General features: G+C 45.9%; 1 long non-coding RNA gene across 1 annotated transcript in view; it reads right to left on the bottom strand.

Annotated features, from left to right (window-relative positions):
- Nucleotides 1-655: 655 nt before the first annotated feature.
- Nucleotides 656-17,203, bottom strand: part of LOC134554931 (uncharacterized) — a 34,292-nt gene continuing 17,744 nt past the window's right edge. Inside the window, exon 3 of the long non-coding RNA XR_010081347.1 lies at nucleotides 656-12,008. This is a non-coding gene — a long non-coding RNA (uncharacterized LOC134554931). The remainder of the gene's footprint in view (nucleotides 12,009-17,203) is intronic.

The raw sequence follows: 17,203 nt of genomic DNA, 5'->3' as shown, positions 1-17,203 counted from the left end.
CCCATCCGCACACCCCCCGACAGGGACGGGCGGGTCATCCTGGGGGAGCTCAGTCCTTCTCGCCCTCCTCTCCGGGGGCTCCATCACTGCGCGCCAGCGCAGCCAACCCCGGCTCCGCGGGGCAGGGGGGAGGGAGCACTACAAAGTGGCTCGGCGGGGACCAAGTTCCTTCCCCCGCTTTCCTCGGTAGTGGCGCTTTACTCCCAAATTTTGGCTCATTCCCCTCCCAAGCCCCCTACGCAGGCCCTGATCCCAGGAGGAGGGGGGCAAGGGCGGGCACAGGCTCGGAGCCGCCCCGGCGGGGCGTCGTGAAATGGAAACAAATAAATAATTAAACAAGGAAATAAATAAGCGAGAAAATAAATAAATAAATGAATGAAATCGTTAATAATGACGCCAGCGGTGACGTCAGCGCCGCCCGCATCACGACACAGCGCGCGCCGCGGGGGGCAGCAACAAGTGCGGGCGGCGGCGCCGCGGCCGGGGCGCCCCCTGGCGGGCGGCGGCGGGGCCGGACAGAGGGACGGGGGCGCCGGACAGAGGGACGGGGGCGCCGGACAGAGGGACAGGGGCGCGGGACAGCGGCGCCGGACAGAGGGACGGGGGTGTCGGACAGAGGGACAGGGGCGCGGGACAGAGGGACAGGGGTGCCGGACAGAGGGACAGCGGCGCCGGACAGAGGGACAGGGGTGCCGGATAGAGGGATGGGGGCGCCGGACAGAGGGATGGGGGCGCCGGACAGAAGGACGGGAGTGCCGGACAGAGGAACAGCGGCGTCGGACAGAGGGATAGCGGCGCCGGACAGCAGGCCACAGTCGGTGCACAAATCTCGCTGGGACCGAGAGGCCCATCCCGTGATGTTCGGTGACGCGAACCCCTGTGCGAGGCGCGGGGCTCGCTTGGCCCCGGGCAGCGGAGCAGGCACGGGAATTTGGGCAATGTTTGGCGCCATGAAGGTGAGGGATTCACCTTGACAGCCTCAGCGCCCAAACCTGCCTGGGATGCTTGGCGCTTCCGCAGGGGCAGGCTGATTTTCTGCCGGTTCCTCTGAAGGAATTACCAAATCCTTACGGTTTGTAAGAGGTGTCACCTTTCCTGCCCTTTACTCTTCTGAGATGCCCTGAGTGCCTGTCCGGTCCGTGGCCTCCCGGCCCGTACAGCGGTGAGAACGCTGTGACCCCGGGGGCGGGCGGGGATGCTCGCTGAGGACGGCAAGCCCGCTCCTGGGGCTCCCACCCGGCTCCAGCATGGTTTGGATGGGCAAACCCAGCAGAAGAGCTCAGGAGAGCTGCAAATCGCCCTCTTGGCCACTAAAGTCTTGTCACTTTGTGCTTGGGAGCTCCGTGCCCTGGGAGGAGAATGTTTTGTCAGGGGCTGCACAGGTGTGATGCCAGACCACACCTCGACACATCCCTGCAAAACTGGGAGTGCTGCTCCATCTCAGCCCCAGTGAACTCCTGGCCAGAATGACATGCATTTCTTCTGCAATTCACCTTTGTTTTCACTGACCTTGGCATGTTTAATCAGGGTTATATTCTCACACAGATAAGACAGTCTTCAAACGATTGTTACAATATTTTGGGCATAAAGAGGTTTGTATTTGTTCATTTTTTTTAATCTCACGCAGGTAGGACTGCTCCTTTCCCTCCTTTCCCTTGGTGTCACCTCATCCGGTGCTGCCTGATAGGACCATCAGCATCCCACTTACATTTCTAATGTTGGTAGCATTTGGAATGGGACAGCAACAGAAGCTGTGCAGTGCAGAAGAGTACACATTCCCAGCAGTGAGGGTCTGCATACTCATTATTGCTCTGACATCAATTTTATAGGAGCCTTCCCCCTCCCCCCCGGAAAACTCTTTATACTTCAAAATAATAAATAAAAAATACAGAGCCTGTTTATAGCAGAAATTGAAATTCCACGTATTATCAAAAGCTGGATTTTGTCCTGCAGGCACTGAATAAGTTTCTTCATATGAATATTTTGTAACTTTCTCCGGCCAAAAGAAATGTGCAAAATGTTGTAATTTTTCTGTGCCTTCCTTTGGACATTCCAGGCTTTTGCTTAAGCTTCTCATAAAAAGCTATTTTCAGTGAAGAGGGAAAAAAAAACCCCAACAGTCTACAGTATACTGAGTCAATAAAGTAATGCAAAACCATAAAACACAGCAATGATAACAACAGAAGATCAGTAGATTACAAAGGAAATAAGATGAGGATCAAACAGAGTGGTAGCTGGAAATGACTGCATAGAAGCCAAAATAAGGCTGGTCCTAATAAACAGCCAAAGTTGAACCCAAAAGCATTTGAAGCGTTAATTTATTAAATAACTTTATTTTCATGCCTTACAATTAAAAATAGTTGTGGTCAGGCATGTTGGGAGACAGGAAGTAATTGGAGTCCTGAAGCCCGGCTTTGTGCTTGGAAGGGAACACAGCCTGATCTACGCTGTGCCTGCACGGGGGGGCAGCCAGCAGTGCTGGGGCTCCACTTCACTTACTCATTCCCTACTCAGAGCTCTTCCCTGCCACACTTTAGGACACTGAGGAGTTTTATGAGGAGTGTTCAGGGTGGGAGATGAAGACACAGCGGGAGCAGGGGTTGTGAGGGTGATGCCAGCCCCTGCTCCCAACTCAGCACATGGGATGGGATGCAAAGCCCTGTGAAATTGCCATGAGCCCCATGTTCACTTCAGCAGGGTTTGGGATCAGTCTCTCACTTTGGGAGCCCTTTAGATCAGATGTACAAATCACCAGCTCAAAGCATTAATAATATCAGGAGTCAGAGCATTTACCTTCCCTTCAGAAGATCCACCAGCCCAAATAAGTGACCAGACTGAGCAGAAAACTCATTGTGAGATCAGCTTTCAAACTCCAGTCTTCAATTCATATGTGCATTTGAATTATTTTTATTTACCTTGGATTTCTTTTTGTTGCCCTGACATTGTGTTTTTAATTCCCTCGCAGCACTGCTAGCAGCTCACCTGGAATGAGCACCTCATTGCCCCAGGGCTCTCAGACCAGGCTGCTTAAAGAAAATAATCATCACTGAGTATAATCATCACTGAGTATCAATATTCACCAATAAAATAATAGGACAGATCACCTGCACATGCAGAAAGGAGAAGGGTACCCAGATGATTGCAGAGTATTCTGAGACCCATTACAAGGGGTGCAGCCATGGGACAGGAAGAACCAGCAGCTGAGCAGCCCCCAAAATAGTTGCTTTCCTCTCACAGTAATTGAGCTGCAGTGGCTGCTAACTGCTGCCTGCAAAGCTGGTTTTATCTAGTGGCACAGAGTGATGGGTCAGCTAAAACAGAGCCCACACCATTTCTGCCTGATCAGTTGCTAACCAAATACACTTTTCAGATGCTGTTAATTGAGTCTGATGAATTTTGCTCCAGTGGGACCTATTACGGGCAAAAATACAAGTGACATCAGAGCCATAACTCATAAAAATCAAGTCCCTGAATTACATCTGAGAGCAATATGAAAATGCAAGTGGGATTTCAAACGGTATCAAATAACTTTCTGTCATACCTTATTAATACCACAGAGCTAATAGGAACAGCTATATTATCACCCTAATGTCATTATACATGTATAATACACACGCGCGCATACACACAAACACTCTGTGTAATTATAACAACATTATTTTGTTCACGCGGCCTGAAAAATGTGATTAGATGGTGGCTCTGAAATGGCAATATTCAATCAGGCACGACTCGTGTATTGGCTTAGAGCACAGCCTTGTACTTATGTAAAATTATGACTTGTTACGTATGGTGGTAGCGTGGATGGCTGTGGAATGGAAGAAAGAGGGAGCTGAGCCACGGAGAACATTTCATCTCATGTTACAAGGGCTGAATTGTCATTTCAAAGTTGGAATGCTGATACTGTCCAGCAAGCAATCCCTGGCTATCCTTTCAGAAAACATGCTAATTTATCTGCCAAAAATAGCTGCCTTCTCACCAAATCCTGAAAAAAAATTCTCCATTGGAAATGTTCCTAAATGTGACCAAACTACTTCTTTTATAATCATAAAGCCTGGAAGGGGACGTTGCCTGGTAGGACTTTAGATGGGCTTCACTTTCTGAACAACACAGAGGAAATGCATGCCAGCCATTTCACATCCAGCTCTTGTCAAATAATTAACCTCAACTGGTTTTAGTGCAAATATACCTGTGCATATTTATCCCTGCACGATGGGGATAGCTGGGGCTGGAAATATCACCGTAAGAATGCCAGGCCATATTTACCCAAGTCAGTGGTCAAAGCAAGTTGCTATTCTCAGTGCGCCAGATTTAAATCAGTTTAAGTAAACAAGCTGACCTCTTTCCACCTCACAGGTCTGAGCTGTCGTGGCTTTTTTTTTTCTGAGAAATTCCTTTTTTTAAAGAAATTTGGTGAGCCTCAGGGGACAGTAAGCAGTTGTCTCAGAGGGAGCAAGTCAGGGCAAAGTGGGCTTCCCACGCAGGGGATGCACCAGCCAAACTCAGATTTTGCTTTGTTCTGCCCTGCCATCATATAAAAGCAGGGGACGTCACCTCCTTACTGACTTTGACTGCCTTCCTAATGTCTAAGTGCTTATGACAACTCTGGCTTATCTGTTTTGGGATTGAGTTTTTCCGTTTTCCCCAGTTTGGTTTGTGCAAGGACATTTGACCTCAGTGACTGAGATCTTTCTTGCCAGCACTAGAATGAGATGCCCTGACACAGAGGAAGCGTTCCTGAGGTCCCCTGACTACCTGCAGGGCTGATGTGTCCCACCACAGCTTGCTCTTTCCTTTCCATGCAGATTGTGTCCTGGTAAGTGCTAGCAGTGTCTTCTGCAGTTATTCCCACATCCTCATCCTTTACCTGAGCTACAAATGTCACAACGATGATGAGTCAATCATCTGGTACAGTTTAGAGACAGTTTAACCTTTGGCTAAACTGTCTTTGAGCCATCTGAGCTAAGCAAGGCGGCTCAGCAGACAGCCTTTGCCCCTTCCTGGTTTTGCCTGAAAACAGCTTTTGGCATCTGGTGCTAAGTGACAGGGGAGGGGGAAAAAAATCAGAATAGCTCCTGGTGCCTCAGCTCTACGGCCTGAAGTCTCCTTCTTGTCTCACAGGACAAGTGGCAAATGCTCCTGTGTCCCAGCTCCCTCGCACTGGCGTCAGGGGTATGGACATTTCTGCACCTCCTGCTGAGGCACCACCGTCAACAACCACAGGTTATAAACACAAGATGTGTGTGGTAAACACTGGAGAGGATGCAGAAGTCATTCCTCTCCCTCTCCATCCAGGTACACACGTCAAACGAAAATGCTGGAAGGGAAACAAAATTAATCTGGAAGTCCAGCTTTGCCAAACACACCTGGTTATCCAGCCGCTGTTTTCAGGGAGCAGGGATAGCTGCCATACCAGAGTCCTCTCCTCCTTTGCAGCGCCTCCTTTTCTAATCCAAGTGAGTGCTGGACACATTTCTCAAGTACAAGAATCTCTGAGGTCTAACCACCATGGACTCAGGCCCCTGGGGATGATAGTGTTGGTGAGTTTTTTTTAAATCCTCTTGAGAAACAGATGCTTTGGCTCATCTTCATTATACCTAGCCTGATTTATTTTAATTGCTCTGGGTATCCGGAATACTACGATTGCATAATCTCATGCACATGCCTTTAAAAGGAAGCCTTGGCTGCAAAGCCAGGAAGGCAATGTTAAATACGGAAAAAGTACTATGCAAAGTCTCATTTATTTTGGAAATCACTGGAAAGAGTTCTACTGAAAATTCACAGCAAAACATATGCCACATTTGAATAATGACTTTGAGAGGTGCTTTACCTAGCTTAGCGATAAAAAGGGATCTATAAATTGCAGTCCTTCAAAAAGATTTCACTCCCAAGCCCTGAATTTTGGTGAAACCAGAGGACAGCATGGTCCTTGGTGACAGCCACAAGGAGGCCAGAGCTGCTGGGCACCGCGCCTGGCGGCAGCGCTTCCACCCCTACCAAAACTACCAGAAAACAGCAACCCACAGGAAAACCCACTCTGAGCAGAGTCAGTGGCATGCACAGGCTCAGGACAGCAAGAAAGGAGGAGGCCTGATGAGATCTGCCCTTCCCAGGTTTAGGAATCCAGAGTTTCAGCTCAATAAAACAAAGCAGGAATAACAGGACTGCAGAGAAATACCTGAACATCATCCACTTGTCTTATCTGATGCAGTGTGTAAGATGCCAAATATTGTCTGCTTGGGAAAAAAAGGTCTGCAGAAGCCTTATTCCAGGTAGGAAAAAGTACTATTTAAGGTACTTTACAACTGGACCTAGAGTGAGTCTTTTTTCTGAAGTTGTGTCCATACCATATTTGTTATTAAGATGCTGCTTCCCTGGAAAGAGATCAGTATTGTAGCAAAAACTTACTCTTTATCTGTAATTTAAAAAAATTATCTCATTGAACAAATTAATATCTGCCATAAATACTGTTCCTGAAGAAGCCAATAGGGGTACTCTGTGAAAGAATGTGACAAAGAACTAAAAAAAGAACTCCAAACCCTTTACCTTTGCCTTTAGCTGTGGCTTATTGATATGCTCTCCTGTCTTGTAATATAGGCTACCTACACTGTAGTAATTATTTAAAAACATGAAACTGAGACTTTATTTTGCAAGAAACAGTCAATTTGTCCTCACCAGCCTTAGCATCCACAGAGAATTGTACATGTGTGCTCTGTGCCTCTGGGAACAGCCCTCGGATCCTTCACAGGGGAGGGAGGAAACCATAATCCTATCTGCAAATTTTAAACAAGAAATGTGAGCAGTTTTCACTTGGCACTACCTGAAATGTAACCAGATTTGTGTAGACTTGGCAGTACCCATTTGCCATGCCAGGCCCCAGCAGTGCAGTCAGTGCTACCATTCCTGGCTGGCAGGTGCTCTGAGGGGCTGTGAGCGGGCAGCAGCCCCCAATTTACAGGATACACCTTTAAACGCCCACAAATGTACTTTGGGTTCACAGATGTTAATGAGATTCACATTTGGGAGAAGGAGCCTACAGAGACTATCAGGAATATTAATGTTAACACAGGAGTTTATTAGTGCCTGCATGTTGAGGAGCGGGTAAGGAAACCCTCTGGGGGTTGTTGCACTATCAGCAATTATCATGTGAAATTTCTGTTCCTGGTTTTCCCGCTGAGAAGGCTTGGGAAAAAAAGGCTCCAAGACCGGTCTTTGGGCACTGTTTGAGTTTTTAAGTCATGTGGATGTTTCCCCCATTGCCTTCTGCAAGCCTCCATTTCTCAAACAAGAGCCAAGGGCTTTCCCCGTCCATCCCTCTCTGGAGATTTGCCATTTTTAGCTCAACAAACTCATGTGCCTTATGCTTGCAAAATTCCTACGTGCATCTGCCATGTCAGAGAATTAAAGTAACCCTTCAGGAGTGGGTCAGCACATCTGTTCTGTTCATGTCAAGCCAAGCCACAGCTTTTGCTTCACTCCCTTCTCATGCTCCTGTCTCCACTGGTGGGGAGGTGTCCCCAGCATCGTACTCATGGTGGAAGCAATGTGCTGCTGTTGCTTACTCAGATGCCTAAGAAGTCATCAACAATTGGTTTCATGAGGAACAAACCATCAAGATGTGAGCACAGACTCTGGAAACCGGTCCCTGACATGCCAGAAACCCTTCCTGTCCTTCTCCTCTTTCTCTTTTAATGGGGTAATGACTGCAAAACCTTGTGCTTTTTATCTAAGTTGGGATCTGGTGCCGTGATCAGCCTTTCTCCATGGTTCACCTTCTTTTAAAGCTCTTATACACTAAAGAAGGGGGGAAAAAACAGGAAAGGAAGAAGCCCATGCTCTGGCTGGCTGATTGCAGCAGAACCTCTCAGCACAATCCAGGGATGCTGCCTCAATAGACAGCAGTGCCACGGAATTCTGTGGGCTGGTGGCAGGAGCGCTCAGCAAGAGGGGTAGGCCTGGAGGGAGATCTGTTTTTCCTGGAAGCTTCATTAAGGCTCCTCTTCCAGGAGGTACAGATAAGGATGAACCAGTCTTTGCTGATTTTGTCGTGAACCTGCCCAGATCAGGTTCCTGAGGAGCCGCAGCATGGATGGGAAGTTTCAGCCATATTTACATTTGGAAACAAAATACAGAACAGGCACTTGCTCTGAGAGCTGCCCAGACTGGGGTGGGGCCCTGTGGGCTCCAGCTGCAGGCTGGGCACGCACGCCCTCTGCCACCTTGCTGGAGGCAGAGCCAAAAGCTCCAGCTCATTTTTCCCAGGTGGTACAAGCCAGGCACTGCTGGGCCCTTGCCGGAGGGTCACCAAACCCCACCAAAGCACCCTTGGCTCAACAGTGCCCTCGCTGATGGACGTGGTACCCCACTGGCATCCCCCAACACAAATGTACCAAGAAACCTTCCCAGCTGCACAAAATTCCCTAAGTGGGTCTTGGTTAAACTCCAGCTGCTCGGTGGGCTTTGAGAAGTGCAGCAATGCTGCTGGAGGAGATCTTGGCTGTTACATTTAATTAAAGATTCTGCTGAAAGTTCTGCTTAAAATCACAATGCTTGCTGCTTAGAAAAGCGCTGGTGATTCCCCTAGAGGCCTGGCCAGCATTCCTGCTCCTATTGTACAACATTATTGATTAATCAAAACTAATGCTCACAGCTGTTGCCTGATGGATAATGTCTTTGGTGTTTGCCTGCATATAATTATTTACTACTTTATTGATGTTATTTATTTCTTCATTAAGTATTGTTGGCTGTTTAATTACGTGAAACAGAACTGCAAGTGTCGCTGCTAAAAGCCATAGGAAAGGCTGCCCAGAGCCGAAATCTTTCAACCATAAACTCCAAAAATAAATCTAAATGTAAAAATATTGTAGCCAGCCTTTTGAGTGAAGGCCATCAAACCACAAACACGTTACATGTCATCTGGAGGCTGATGCTGGAGCACCATGTTCGGGTAGATTTGCAATGGTGATTCAACTGCACATGGCAAAGGGCTTTGCAGACATGTAAATACGTTTTATTAGCTCTCCAAAACACATATGAGAGGTCCTTATTTTATTCTTGGTAGCTGAATGTTTGAAATAAATCAAAGTGAAACCCAGATTTCCCAAAACTTACAGTCAGGAGCGCTTAATGAAGCTCCTTTCAACAACCATTCCTGGCTGAGATCCGAGGACTTCCCGGGGTAGCTGCCGGCCCCATTCAGTGCCCCAGTGACAAACTGGGAGTCTCTCCAGGCTCTTCCCTCTGCCCTCCAGCTCTCTGCAAGAGACAAGGACTCAAGGGCCTCTGCTCCCTCTCTGCCTCAGCATCCTGCTGCCCTCACCCTCCTCAGAAGCACCGGGCAGAGCTCCTGCAGCAGGTCTGTGCCTTTCCTCACTGAATTAGGGAGCTGACATCTAATCCTTGGATCAACATGGGATGAGAAGGGATGTGCTGAGGTTTACTTAGCTCATGATATAAAACAAATTATTACAGTACCACTTTTCTGTGCAACATCAAGCTATGGGGACTTAGGGGCAAAACCAACATCTTAAATTGTATCTGGAAACAAACAAACACTAAGGAGAAACTAGGTTTAAGACATGTTGTGGCTCTCAGCAATCTCTAGGTACTTATCATTTAAAAAATCCAGCCAGGTACATGACTACAAATACTAGGTATTAGAGAACTTGGAAGGATCTTTCAGCCTGCAAAATAACCAGAGGACCACAAACCCTGCTGCAGCTCACAAATCATTAATGCACCTAGAACAGATCAGAAAGAGCCTCTGTATCTCCTTACTCATAAAATAAAAATTCCTCCTCTGACATCCTCTCCAAACAGCCCTCATCAGGCCCTTTCCCCAGGGCAGGAGAACAAATTGCTCTGGCAGTCCTTGCCTGGACATCAGTGCATTTGTTATTTGGGAGCTACTGGCCCGAATGTCTCTATGCAGCTCCCTGTGGATCTCCTGCTCACTTCTGAGGCAGTGAGTTACCATCACGGAGGACTTGGCCCTGCTTCATGAAAAGTACATAAGACAAACAGTTGCCAAACCTCTGGCTTCCCTGTGGCCCTGTCCTAGGGCACAGCCTCTGCTTGTCCTGTGGGAGCCCTGAGGGGACCAGACTAATGCCTGGTGCTGTCAGGTCGCCCGTGTCTGTTCTGATGTTTCTCAAGCCCAGAGCACAAGCACAGGTTGGGGGCAGGGCCTGAGTTCTGCCCCTGCTCTCAGTAGATGCTCATCTCTTGTTTTAACTAAAACATGTCAGGGAAAACCTGAGAGAAATTATAAGCAGAGAGGAAGAATAAAAAACCAAACAATGACGGGTCTAGGGAATTTGGTCTCCATTTCCCTCTTTGTTTCCTCCCCAACCTGCACATTTTCATGCATTTCCTCTCTCTCAGGCCAGTTCTTCCTCCTGATTTTTAAAATGTCACCATCTTTCCTGTATCCCTTGTGCCCACATTGTGAGGGTACCGTTGGGCACCTTTCCAGCAGGGATGCACAGGGCAATGGGGAGCACAGCTGGCATTTTCAAAGGAAGCTAAGGAAATATTTATGGAGAACTTGGTGAGAATTTGGCACTTGGCATCCTTTTTCTCCTTTGAAAGTCCCACCCTACAGGAACAATCTAAACAAATGTATGCCCCAATGCTGATAAATCCCTTTGGAGAGATATCAAAGAAAATCTTGCTGGGTTTGGAGACCTTTGAAGAAAGGGAAATATCCTGCCAACCTGATGCTGAGATCTATCTTGTTCCACAATGTGGTCCAAATCATCAGAGTCCTCCACAGCTCCCCTTCCTCCTTGGGGTGTAGCGAGCAGCACTGCCTTGCTGAAGAAAGGGATTTGCAGGCCAAGAGGACAGCATAATTTGAGAAAAATTCAAATGAAAAATTACTTAACAATGGAACTTGTTACTGTGTCTAAAAATATCTCAGTGAGTCAGATTACTGAAAACAGCAAAGCTACAGAGCAAACCCTGTAGCCTCTTCTCAGCAGTCAGCTGGCTTCATTCACTAGCTTGGCATCTCTTTCCCCTTATGTTTTTAATATCATGAGTGGGGCTTTTTTTAAGTCGACAATAAGTTAATATTTAATGGTTTGCCGTGTACAGTTCTGGGTGTTTACATGTTCTGCAACTAGCCAAATCTGTAGAGCAAATTAAAAGTCTGTAAGACCAGGTTAGGAGAATTACAGGTATCTGTTGCTCAGAAGCTATCACCTCGTTGTGTCCTGCATGCCCCCCAAAATATACGGTTTCAATTATGTTTTCACCTTCCCCAGCATTATTAACACCTCTCACCCCGCCAGCCAGGGCCGTGGCCCCTCAGCCCGCGTCGGTCACGGCTGTGTGCACATACCCAGGAATGTGCAGCCCCGCGCGACGCCGCCGTCCCAGGCTGTGCAGGGTAACCCATTAAACCCTCTGGCACAGGACCAGGTGCTCGGAGAACCCTGGCAGAAGGAAAGGTGGGGACTGTGGTGTTGCCAATACTTTTTTGTACTAATGAGATGGATGGGTGTGACCCTTTCTTCCACTGACCAAAATATAAATAGCGGGAGTTTCCCACTCCCTGACGCCGAGTGAGCCATTCCCCACTCCACGCCGGAAGGGTCTTGCTTGGCTTCTCCAGTTTCACACATTTCACAGGTTTGCTCCGCTGGTCTAAAGGTCCCAAGACCTCTCCCACGCTCAGAGCTGGCCCAGGTGGGACCTGGTCTCTGCCACTGCGCCTGCCCTACAGGCAGCTGCAAGGGAAGCCACCCCCAAACCCCTGTGACACTGAGGGGAGAGCAGGGCAGCTCAGAGCTGCCCCTGCCCCACACACATGCTGTAAATCTGGGTACCACCCACTCCACACCATGCAATGGGTTCCTTCTCCACACTGCCCAGGTGTCTGTGGCGCTGTGACCGCAGGTGGCCGATGTCCCTGTGCTGTTGCTGAGCCACCAGGGAAGGGCGAGGGAATCCCCTCATCCCACCATGAGCAGGGCAGCAGCAGCCATGGCAAGCTGGTAGAGCTGGACCTAAGGAAACAAAATTAGAGTTTTAGAAAAGAGCAACATGTCTTGTGCTGTCCATGTTAAAATTCCCACTGTTAGGGGTGGGAACAGGCCCAGGCTGCCTCCCTCTTCTTTCCCAGGCTCATGAAGATTTAAAATTCTGGATTTTAAATGGTAGTTTATTTCTGGCTGACCTGTTTGGCTTGAACTGTTACATGTTTTCAGCTTATTTTTATGCTCCTGTGTTAGCACACAAACCTAACCCAGAACAAGAGCAACAGTGTTCAGCCTCCATTGGCTGCACAGGCTGAAGGCCCCCAAAGCCATGGCAATCTCCCTCTCCAGCTGCTCCTGCACCATCAGCATGTGAATTTATCAGGGGGAGTGAAGGGGTGAGGGCTCACATCCCTCCTCAGCAGTGTCCCCCTGCAGACCTGACACCCCACAAACCACTGTGGGGTGACAGGCATGAACCGTGAATGGTGTGGTCAAAGAAGCCCCTCCCATACGCACGTTTGGATCAGCTCATGTCACTGGATGTCAATGGCAGACTCTGTGACATTCCTCTGTGTCAATTTTTTCCCCTTCCCTGTATTTGAAGGAGATTGTATCTTCCCACACCCCTCCTGTCACCCCCTGCCTGTTTCACTAAAACCTGCCTTTCGGGTCAGCGTGCTGGTAAGAGATTAATTTTACACTGCAAGGAACACTGAGCAGAGTATTTCAGCTTTGACATATGAGACGTCTGTTACCATATTGCAGTTTTTCTAAATTAAATATTAGGAAAAATTAAACCCAATTGTGGTCTGTGTTCCTATGGAAAATATTTCTCTTCCAAACAGTCCCTCCATGCTAAATGACTTAAATAACTGAAAGCACAATAAATATGCAGCAAGTTAAAAATCTATATTATTCAGGTTTTAAGGCTTATAACTAAAAGTGGTGTAATGTTTCATGCCTAATAATAGATTGCTCCTATCACATTTCTAACCTTTATTTCTACCAGCTTTGAAGTCCAGCCATATAAAGACTGTTTGTAGAACCACACGAAAGTTAAAGCAAATATTACTCAGAGTGATTCATATGAACAAGAATTTGCAATGAAGGCAGAGGGTTTTTTGTGTCTGTATCAAAGGAAATGAAATGTTTGCAATATTTTCAGTTGATAAATGCAGTAAAACATTTTAGTTGTGTAGTATGAACATTGCTGACATAAACAGACTTTGACCTGAAACAGATTGTATTAAGCTCTGTGGGAGAGGCAGCATTAAAAAAAATAAAAATAAAATAAAATAAAAAAATAGACATTCCTAGATTTCAGAATCTGCCACAAGGTCACCGTAGTCCTTCATTAGCTGAATACATTAAGAGAAGGCTGGAACACAGATTCTGTAAAGAGAGCAAATGTATGTTTAATCCTCTGTTCTTTGCTTACAGATTACCCTTTCAGAACGAGTAACCTTATTTTCTTTTTAAATATCTATTTACCTTTTTGAGCTTTGCATAGCAAAGCAGGGTTTCTTTTTTTATTTCCTTCCCACTGTTGCAAAAGAAATTAATTTGTTGCTAGTTGCTATGCATTGGCAGAATTTCTGCATAAAGAATGTAAGCCATCTATCTTTGTATTCAAGATATAGTTAATCTGGCAGTTAAAATACTTTGGAAACATTTTGATGACTTATCTGGAAAAGTAGCTTTGCATTTTCAAAGAAAACTCAGAACTGTATTGCAAGAGGAAGATAAAAGATATATGAAGTGTTTGTTCCAAGCGATACTATTCATTTAAAGATCAGAATGTAACCCCACCCAAGCAATTATTGTGGAAAAACAAGACAAAAATCCTTATACAGCTTTCTGACACGGTCTTTATTTGGGAAACAAAATAACTATATTACAGTTATAGTCTAATGGATTGCAAGCTGTTTTATTAGAGTCAGCTGAATCCTGTTTAGCATAAAAAAGAACTCTGTTTGCTATCAAGAACACATTTACATTAATATGACTTTGACAAAGTAAAATAAAATCGCATTAAGATGATGTAAGTAGATAAGACAATGAAATCTCTGTGAGATAGTTTTGGCACACCAATTAAGAGTCAAGTCCCTACAGGAAAGAAACATATTTTTATACCAAGTATCCATGTGTTTTTAAGTCGTAGAGTGGCCAAAATTAATCCCATGCTTAAAATATTTCCAGCCAGGGAAAAGAGAAAGTTTATTATTATTATTTTTATTTTTCCCTTGAAAGGTAAAATTTCTGATAAACGACATTTTTATTTGCAATAATACAAACAAGTTTTGTTCTCTGCACTAGGCTGTAATCATCCTGATTATTGCAAGGGACTTTCCAATATAGAGCAGCTGAAAACAAGGTTTTAGATTACATGGTAATTTAGGAATGCATGAAAAGCCAAGCAGTCACCATAATAGAGCACTGCACAAACTTCATGGCTTTTACAGCAAAACATAACACATGTTTTGTTATTCATTCAAATGAATTTTCAAGTTTTTTGGTCAAAAACTATGTCGAGCTTGACTGTTGGTCCTATATTTAGGGAATCTTACTCTTGAAAAACGACAACCCCCCCCTCCCCCCTTTGATGTGTCTCCTTTTAGTTTGGTCATTAAAGCTCAGCAGTGATGGATGGTGATAATGCTGTGGGGTTTATGAGTAATCAGGCCTTGGCAGCCACAATATTTCTTTTGTAGTGAAACTTTAATATTCCTTTGGCCGTGCATAAACTTTTTCTGCTTTTGGAATTATGCTGCATAAGCTACCCACTAAGCATTACAAAACAGCTATTGCCCAAAAGCTGGTGTTTTATTTAGCACCTGACAGGGTGAAGCAGTCCCCCAGGACAAGAGTTGGGCTGTAGCAGCCCTTCTGTGCTCAGGGCAGGGCTATATTTCTGTATTCACAGGAGGAGCCCCTGCAAGGGGAGAGGAATTTTTTGCCTGTGCCCCAGGCAGGGCACCCCAGACACCCCCACTCTCCTCCTCCCCTCTCACATATTTTTAGTGAACTTGCTGCAGCAAACACCAGGTGTCTCCACTTAGCTGGGCTACAGCTTTAAAAAAGGGGCCTGCTACCAAAATTTAAAAAAAAAAAAAAAAGGAGAAAATCAGTGTTGTTCTTTCCATGGTTTCTGTTCCGTGGTTTCTGTTGTGCTTGTTGCAATGCTGCATGCGAGGATGAGGACGTACAGACACGACATATTCGTATTTTATTTTGTCACTCCAGATACCTCTGTCAGGCGAGGCAGGACTTCCCAGAGTTTGAAATAATCCGAATTCAATCACTTTAAAGCTGCTACAATATGCAAGTCCTGGCAGCCGTTTTAAATTAATGGAACATCAGATGTGCTCTGATCCTCTCAATTTCCTTAGGCAAGGGAAATTCTGCTGCGGTGGTAGCGGGAGGGGAAATATAGGGCTATCAGTAAAATAAATGTCAGCTTTTGTCTGCTGATAGAAAAATGCATACAGCAAAAAAAAGACACAGTATTTATTGCTCTGTAATTAAAATCTATTTCTATATGTGGTAAGGATTATCTTAGTGGTTTGGACAAGTGAACTCTGTGCAGTCTGATCCACAGGAATGGACATTAAATAAAGCCAAAATATAAAACTGTTTTTTATTTGGCATTTTGCAAATACAGCTCAATATTTTGCTTGCATGTTGATATTTATTTATTGTGCCTGCTCATGTGTTTATCAATAAAAATATTAAGATTCCCATCTTGAAAGTGCTGTTCCAGAGGACAGATTGGATTTTTGCAAGATCTGGGGAAGGAGGGGGAGGTGGGGGGGAGGGAGGAAGAGAGAGAAAATCTGAAAAAACTCCATAGCACGATGCCAGCCTATGGTTTGGAGTTTACTCAGAAAGTGTAAACATTCATTGGGTTTGTCAAAAGGTTTGCAGACTTGAGAACCTTTTGATCAAACCTGGGCTGTGTTTTGAGGATACTTGCCCTGAAATGTGGTTTTCAAGATGCAATTCAGTAGCTTTTGCTTTTGAAATACAAACAAGCCCAAAAATTCCAATTAAGGCTCTGAGCCCTGCATAAAAGCACAGGCTTTTATTGTGCATGGTTTCTGCTGATCTGCAGGGCTAATCAGCCAGGGCTATGTCCTGGCTACAAGGACCCACATTTCATAAAGTCTTTTTCCTGAAACAAAAATACAATACAAGCTGTCAGAGTTAAATTGAGGACAAGGTAGTTCTTTAATTCCGATTTTTCAGTTATTTGCTTTATATGAGGAGAACCTGGCTTCTTCCATGCTAACTGAGACTCACATTGCCAGACAGTATGCTTAAAAGTTATTTTTAAAAATGCTCGGGTTTGAAGGCTCCTAAATCCTTTGATGTAAATGAAAATAAAATCATAGTCTGGAACCTAACAGAGACTTTTAATCTTGATCTTAAAAGCATGAATCATACTACAGCACAGAGTAGAACTATTTTCTGTCCTCTGCACTCACCTTCTCTACATAGCGATATTTGATATTTATAGGTGGCAATCAGAGGAACTCTCAGGTAGTCCCAGTGCCTCCTGCCAAGCTCCGTATGCAGTGACTGCCTTGCAGTCTATGGCTGAGATTTCTACAGCCTTGCTGCCTTTCTCATTTCAATATGACATTTCAAGCAAGTCTGATTAAAACAAAGCAAAGCAGAAGTAAAATGTCTCAAATTCCAGGTGTGTAATGTTGTGGCAACAAAACTTAAACCAGTTACCGTCTCAGAGTAGGAAAACTAGTGCCAAGGTAGAGATGTTGCAATAAAATGACAGAAAAACTCTGATAGCCACTCTGGAAACCCCAGCCACTGTTTTCTGCCAGATCTGGGGCAGAGCCCCAGTCCAGCCCCAACCCATCTCCAAAAGCTGCTCCACAGGGTCTCAGAAATGCAGCCAACACACAGACACCAGGTTTCAAATACTGGATGAAGGAAGGCCAGCTGAAATACGTGGGTTTTTATCAGATTTTCATGTAACATTTCAGCTTGGTGCTAAATGGAGAGCACACCATCCCAGATCTGGCAGCAGAGCTGTGCTGTCCCATGCCTGCCTAGAGCAAAGTGCCCCTCAGGATGGGCACGGAGCAGGGCCAGCAGGGCCAGAGCCCAGGGCGTCTTTCAGCGCTCCCCAAAGAAAGGCAGCAGTGAACTCGGCTGGGGATGCTCTGCTCAGCCCAACGGGCTCCCCGGATCTCCTGCCACGC

Source organism: Prinia subflava, chromosome 9 (assembly GCF_021018805.1).
Source record: "Prinia subflava isolate CZ2003 ecotype Zambia chromosome 9, Cam_Psub_1.2, whole genome shotgun sequence".
NCBI lineage: Eukaryota > Metazoa > Chordata > Aves > Passeriformes > Cisticolidae > Prinia > Prinia subflava.
The sequence above is the reverse complement of the archived record's forward strand: the minus strand, read 5'-3'. Positions and strand labels throughout refer to the sequence as shown.